This window comes from Sciurus carolinensis, chromosome 3 (assembly GCF_902686445.1).
Source record: "Sciurus carolinensis chromosome 3, mSciCar1.2, whole genome shotgun sequence".
In the NCBI taxonomy this organism is placed as follows: Eukaryota; Metazoa; Chordata; class Mammalia; order Rodentia; family Sciuridae; genus Sciurus; species Sciurus carolinensis.
In genome coordinates this window covers 19,325,498-19,332,908 of record NC_062215.1, presented here as the reverse complement: position 1 = coordinate 19,332,908, position 7,411 = coordinate 19,325,498, and the positions used below count along the sequence as shown (strand labels likewise).

The following is a 7,411-nucleotide window of genomic DNA, read 5'->3' as shown; positions in this document are numbered from 1 at the left end:
GATAAGTGGAGGCTGAAAGAAGAAAGATGTTGGGCCATATATTAGTTATTAATTGGTAGGTAACAAATTATCCCCAAACTTAGGCTTAAATAAAACCCCAGACACTTGTTATCTCCTGGTTCCTGTGGATCTAGAATCTGGGTGTGGCTTAGCTGGATCCTTTGCTCAGGATCTTCCAGGGCTGCAATGTGGTGTTGTACAAGCCTGTGATCATCTCGACTTGACCAGGGAGGAGGATCCACCTTGAAGTCCACTCTCATGGCGGTTGGCCATCAGATCCCTGCCCTGTGGGCCTCTCCATAGGTCAGTTCACAACAGGACAACTGACTTCTCCCAAGATGTGAGCTCAGAGAGACAGGAAGAGTGAGAGATGAATGGAAATCACTGTCTTTTGGAAAGCTAAAATGGAAATGACATCCCATCACTTTTGCCCTGTTCTATTTATGTATGTATGTATGTATGTATGTATATACATACCCCGGATTGAACCCAGAGCCACATCCCCAACCTGTTTTATTTTTTATTTTAAGACAGGGTCTCGCTAAGTTGCTTAGGGTCTTGCTAAGTTGCCAAGGCTGGCCTTGAATTTGTGGTCCTCCTGTGTCAGCCTCCCCAGCTGCTGACCGACTGCCCTGTACCCAGCAGCCCTGTTCCATTTTTTAGAAGTGATCCCCGAGGTTTAGCTCACACTCAAAGGGAGTAGGGATTATACAAGGATGTGGGCATAGCAGATGGAGCTCCTCTCATAGAGGCTGCCTACCCCAGCCGGCAGAAGAGCATTTGAGGTGGGAGGTGAAGAGAGGGCATTGACTGACCCTTCATTAAGAAGGGGTGTATGCTGAAGAGTGTGCTAGCTGCATCAGAGGGGAAACGCATGTGTGGAAAATGGCAGGGAGGCCATTCAGCTGGAATGTCCCTTAGAACTGCCCAATAATGAAAAGGACTCCCTGGGTAGATAGTGAGCTCCCTGTCACTGGTTTTATTTAAGCAGAAGCTAACGCCCTGTCAGGCAAGTGGTGGAGAAGGTTCTGGTTTGGATGGCAGGCTGGATTGATTTGTGTACTTCCAACTCTAAGAGCCTCTGATTTTCTGCCATTTGGACTTTCAGGTCTTTGCAGTTCAGGAATGATTATTGATGCAATTCTTACCCAATCTTGGCAGAAACTATTTAAATAGCAAGCTCTTAGCTTTTTTTTAAAAATAGGATTCAATTTTTAGCTGGGTGTGGTGGTGCATGCCTGTGATCCCAGCTACTTAGGAGGTTGAGGCAGGAAGATTGCAAGTTTGAGACTGGATTCAGCAACTGAGACCCTGTCTCAAACATTTAAAATAATAATAATGATAATAATAACAATAAGGCATGGGTATATAGCTCAGTGGTAAAGCGCCATCCAGTACTACAAAAGATAAAGTAAAAAAAAAAAAGGGAAAAAAAAAGTTTCAAAGTACAAAGTGGTAGTTAGGGGGTGGAATTACCCTTTTTTGAGTTCCTGTGATAGGCCAGGTACTGTGTCATGCCATCACATGTCCTGACCAGGAAATCCAGGCTGAAAGAGGTAAGGTGATATGCTCAGGTCACACCTTCCCAGAGGGGAAGTGACTGAGTTGGTTCTTCAACCTGCTTAACTAGGTATGAGGGCGAGCATGCTTGGGAGCTTTGGGCCCCTCCTGGGTGCGCAGCAAGGCCCCAAGTCAAACAGTTCAGGATCTCAGGGACTGAAAAACAGTGAGTGAGTAGCCATCATTCAGTTCTGTGGACTTGAACATGACTTCTAGCCTCAGCTAGCCCCGAATCTCAGCGAGGTACCCTCTCTTGGGCCCCTGAAGGCCCTTGGACTTGGCTTCTCTGGCAGCATTGCTCAGTCTGGACTTTCCTCCCCTCTAGTCTCACCTATGGCCCTTGCTAGACCACAGGCTCCTCTTCAGTACAGAGTATGTCCCCATTCGTGGCTGTCTCCATGGTTTTTAGCACAGAGTAGTTCCTCCTAAAATATTGACCAGAGACAGCCAGCCGGGGCCCCGGGGATGTTGGGGGTTCATTTCATGTATCACACTCTCCTCACCATGGAATACTGTCATTTGTTGTAAGGCATCTGCCTGGTGTACCTTGTGCTCAGTTCCATCTGCTGGTCGTCTTCCCTGGCTCTCTCATTTCACATTGTCCAGTAAACCATGAAACTGTCCTGTGGGGTTTATTCATTTGATTTTTAAATCCCATGTACTTGCTCTTGGCTGGAAGAAAATCCCAGGCAGAATGGATTGGCATGTCTGCCTCACTCACCTGTGAGAGCAAAGTGGCATTTTAAAAATACATATTTTTATTTTATTTTATTTATTTATTTTTTTTGCGGTGCTGGGGATCAAACCCAGGGCTTTGTGCTTGCAAGGCAAGCACTCTACTGACTGAGCTATCTCCCCAGCCCCATGTTTTTATTTTTAATTGACACAGTCGTCATTCATATTTGTGGAGTACTACGTGACATCTTCAATACATCTATACAATATGAAATGATGAGGTCAGGGTAATTGGCACCTCCATCACATCACACATTTATTATTTCTTTGTGTTGGGAACGTTAAAAATTCTCTTAGCTATTGTGAAATATGTAGCACATTATCAGTCACCATATTTTCCTTATAGAACATCAGAAATTGAACTGTCTTTTCTGATGGCAGTGCCATTATTATCCCCAGTTGTCAGTTAAGGAAGCAGAGGTACAGAAAAGGTCTAAACCTTGCTCACTGTCATTAGACTGGTTAGTAGCAGAGTTGTAATTTGGGATTTGAACCCAGATAGATGACTCCATATTCCACATTTAGGAAATAATGCAATAAGCATAGGGCCGGGCACACAGCCTGCTGAGTGAAGAAATGGATGGATGAGTTTGTATTTAAGTGCTTCTCTCATTATCCCACATAGTCTCATCGTGGTCTCAGGACTCTGGGACATAGGTCTCATCATCATCTCCGATATTAGAGTGTAGGTTGGACTGACTTCACCGAGACCCCCAAGGTGATATTGTTTCCTATATCCTGGGTTAACATGGTAGCTCCAGAGTAATGGAAGCCCGAACTTCTTCTCTCCCACTGCTCAACCGTCCCAAGAGCATTGGTTTTTTTTTTTTCACTCAACCACCCTTAGAGTGGTGTCCTTATCTGCATGGTTCCAGACAGATCTCTACCACCTCTATATTCATGTTCAAGATGGAAGAAGGGTGTAGGAAAAGCTCTGAGTCCATTTCTGATGTGTAACTGCTGACAGCTGTAAGCCCCACCCTTCTCTTTCTGAGAAGCTAATGAGAAATCCCAGGTGCCCCCTCCTTTGGCAACAGCAGGAAGTTCAAACTAGGCACCGGAACCTCCCTCCAGCCTCATCCCCCAACCATCTCAAAAACCTTAAGCCAGTCCCTGTTCTCTCTTCTTCCCAGAGTGCCTCATTATGTGAATAAACTACTCACACTCTTTTGGTATGTGTGTAGTGTCATCTGTCTTGACATTTGAACCAGATTTTGATCAGGGTTCCATTTTGTCTTTGTGGATGGTCACAAAACAAAAGGGAAACAGGCAAAGCTCTCATGTCCTACAAGGCACACATGGCATTTCTGCTTACTTCCCATTGTTCATAACAGCGTCAGCTATTGAGCCATACCTGAGCTGCAAGGGAGGCTGGAAAATGTGGTCTCTACTGGGCTTCCATGTGCTCAGCTGAAATTCTAGGGTTTGCTGCAAAAGGAAGAAGGGGAGAATGATACTATGGGCCACATCCCCCTTTTACAGATGCAGAAACAGATACTTAGGTTAAATAAATTGCTCAAGGTAACAGCCAGAATTCCATACCCATCAGCCCTGATGCTACTGCAGAGAGAAGTGCCATTGTCTACTAAAGGTCATCCCCAGGAGAATCTAATCTCCTTGAGGGCAGGGCATGTGCCTTTCCTTTCTGGAAGGTGTCTAGTAAGTGTCCAACCAGCACTGGTTGTTATTGTGAAAGAAAAGTACGAGATTCGCAGCTGCTTTGGTAGCATTTCCTGGCATATCATACTCACCTGGGACCAGGCCCTGAGTTTCGGGGTGGTGGGAAGACTGTAGGTGGGGAACAGGAGCAAAGGAAAGCAAAGGAAGGCTGATCTGTTCGTCCCACTCTGCACAGCCCTGTGTCAGCACAGATTACAGCACATGCTGTGTTAAAGTTTCACCATCTATTTCTGTTTCTGTCCCTTTCCCTAGATGGAATTGTCATAAGTGTTCTGGAGCGGCAGCACCTGGTCTGGCAGCGACAGACATCTTATAAATGACTGCTGACTACATGAGTTAGTGAACTAAGAAGAGGGGGTTGAAGGGAGGATGGGGACACAACCAGGGATTAGAAGGATGTCATATCAGTTTTACCGCAGTAATGCTCTATGACAACCTGCCCCCAAACCCTGGCTAACAGCCACTGTGGTTCACATGTCTTCTGCGCTCATGACTCTGGGGGTTGGCTGGCTCTGCTGGGGCTCCGCTGAACTTGGCTCCAGGCTGAGTTCAGGTGTGCTCTACGCATTTCTTCGTTTTCTTGGGCAAACTGCTATTTGGGACATGTCCTTCTCAGGGTAAATGGCAGAAGCAGAAGCATATGGTGCCCCTTCAGGCTTTGGCTTAGGACTGGCATTCTGTCACTTCTGCTCATATTCCATTGGCTAACACTGGTCATATGGCCAAGCCCAATATTACTCAGAAGGGGAAATAAATTCCACACACTCTCCTACTCCAAAGCCTCAAGATAAGTGAGAGCGAAGAGCTGAACCACAATCTACCACAGAGCTCCTAAAACCCAGAAACTTCTGTGTTCCTCCAGTGAGAGTCTCTAAAAAAGTGGTTGCTGTGGTCCTGATGTCACTTTCCTCTTGGGATTTAGAGCAGGAAGCAAAAATTATCCCCATTGTCCATCAACTCCTGTCTTTATTTATTTAGGTACCATAGATGGAACCCAGGGTACTTAGCAACTGAGCCACATTGCCAGTTCTTTTTATTTTTTTATTTTGACACAGGGTCTTGCTAAGTTGCTTAGAGCCTCGCTAAGTTGCTGAAGCTGGCTTTGAACTCGCAGTCCTCCTGCCTCGGCCTCCTGTGCTGCGGGGATTACAGGCATGTGCTCTCATGCCCAGCCCCTCCTTCTATTTATTAGCAGAACAACCCAGGTTTTAGTTGGGCACACGATGCCCACCAGAGTCCACATTTCCCAGCATCCTTTGCAGTTCAATGTGGCCATGTGACTAAGTTGTAGCCAATGGGATGGTGTGGAAGTTTCTACAAGCAACTTCTAATGTCTCCCCTCCTCTGTCCTCCTTGCCTTGGACAAGATATAGGCTCACCTGGATGATAAGGTGGTCTTGATCATGGTCATGAAGTTGAAGCCAACATTCTAGGAGATGATGGAGAATACAACAGAAGGAATCTGGATGTTCACACAAACTCTTGAAGTTTGCCCTGATTGTCAACCCAGACCTGAACCAAATGTGAGAAAATAATACAATTCTCATTTGTTCTAGCATCTTTGCTTGTACCTTAGCCCCTCGAAGGATAGCTACTTGCCATCCCACCGCCATACCCCAGCTCCTAAAGGTCTCTCATCCATCCTGTATCCCAATCCCTTTTGATTTTCCTTTGCCAAATTGACAGAGGATGGATTTAAAAAAATTTGTGAACTACAAAAAGTCATCAAAGGAGTCCAAACACTGAGGCATAAACCAATCAAGTTTATCATAGCAAAGCCTCACTCCACCATCATGACCATGACTGGGCACTCTGATTGGGGGCTAGAAACTTAGAGAATATGAAATTCAAAGCAATAATTACAAAGAATGGTAAAAATGCAAATGTTACACATTTCTATGCATCGTACACATGCCTCCGAATTGACAGAAAACAAGGGGTTGACTCTTCCAAAGGGAACTTCTGTGGGACTGTTGTTAATATCACCCTCTTCGTGATTCATAGATGAAAAATCAAAGTGGGTTGGTGGGTGTGTTTCAGGGGCTTGCATGGGGCAGCCAGGATGCCAGAGCTCTGTGTCCTGCCATGGTGACTCACTCTATGGACCTTGCACCGCTTTCATGCTCACCTTGTAGAATTTCCAACTAGTACAGCTTCCTGGTCACTTTATGGAGTTTCTTACTCCCCAGTTCTCAGGCTGCTTCTCTCCAACCAGTATCTTCTTATTTCCTGCCCTCTCTGATCTGGGCTCATAGCCATGCTATTTTTTTCTTGACAAGGACCAGGAAAGTTCCCCCAAGCTCCTTGGAATCCTTCTTAATTCTGAGTTTAGTTCAGAATGACTTGTGTCATCCCTAGGCCATTACCAGGGAGTAACAAATAACCTGTGACCCCATGTTTCCCAGAGTCCAGTGGGAATTTGATATTTGTAAATCCCAAAGTCTCACAATCCCTTAATTATAACATATCTTTTGCTTCCACAGGAAGGAAGGGAGGAAATATTAAATGAGCATCTACTATGTGTCAGGAATTTTCCCATTTGCTTTCTGATCTAGCTGCAGGATACTATGGTAAGTAGTGAGCATTTGGTCAAAGATACAAGATGACAGAGGGATCAAAAGTGAGTGTGATCAGATAATATAGCAAAGAAGAGGGTGGAGGAAGGAGAGAGGAGGTCAAAGGGTTCTGCCTCAGTAAGAGATTTGGGATTCCAAGCATGGAGCTTTTCTTCCACACTCTACTTTCTGGAAACACCTACATCCACTCCTTGTGATGAGCTCACCCTTCTGTTGGCAACGACTGCCTCTCCTCTTGGCTCTGGTTGGGCCACACCAACATTTCTGCAGGAGGAATAAGGCAGTAACAGGAATCTCATTTTTCTTCTTAAAATAATACCTCTCTGTTCTGCCAACAAGCAGGGAGCTGCTCTTGCCAGCAGTCCTGTGGGAAGCCTGCTCCCAATCCGGTAGGATTAGTCTGATGCTGGCTTCCCAGGAGCCCCCAGGAGCCAAGGCAGGCCTCAGGCGACCTTGAACTCCTGGCTGCAGGTCCCCTGATATCTTTCTCAGCCCTTGTGTGTGTTGGGGGGCAATCACTTACCTCTTTGTCTGCAACCCAGTCAATCCAGGGGAAAGGGATGTTCTTCTCACCAGCTGGGCTCCCCTAGCTGGTGGCTCCCTCCCTGGCATCTCTCTAGGATCTATGCAATTTCCTACAAGGAAAGAATCGTTGGAAAAACCATTTCGAACAGGAAGAATTTAATTTTTTTTTTCTTGCAACTAACTTTCCCCCTTTTTAGAGAAAAAAGAAGGGGGGAGCAAAAAAGTCCTCATTTGCCTAAAGGTCTGAATGCCTGGAAATTTCTTCCCTGTGTGCACATTATCCATTTCCTGGCTGCAGGGATGGAAGGACTCAGAGAATTTGAAGGATATTAAAC

The 7,411-nt window shown here is 45.7% G+C and overlaps 1 long non-coding RNA gene across 1 annotated transcript; it reads right to left on the bottom strand.

The window, feature by feature from the left end:
* Positions 1–2,115: 2,115 nt before the first annotated feature.
* Positions 2,116–5,487, bottom strand: LOC124979193 (uncharacterized). Its single transcript, XR_007107638.1, has 3 exons — positions 5,355–5,487; positions 3,650–3,723; positions 2,116–2,281 (listed from the first exon to the last, which is right to left on the bottom strand). It is a non-coding gene; the product is annotated as an uncharacterized LOC124979193 (long non-coding RNA).
* Positions 5,488–7,411: the final 1,924 nt, after the last annotated feature.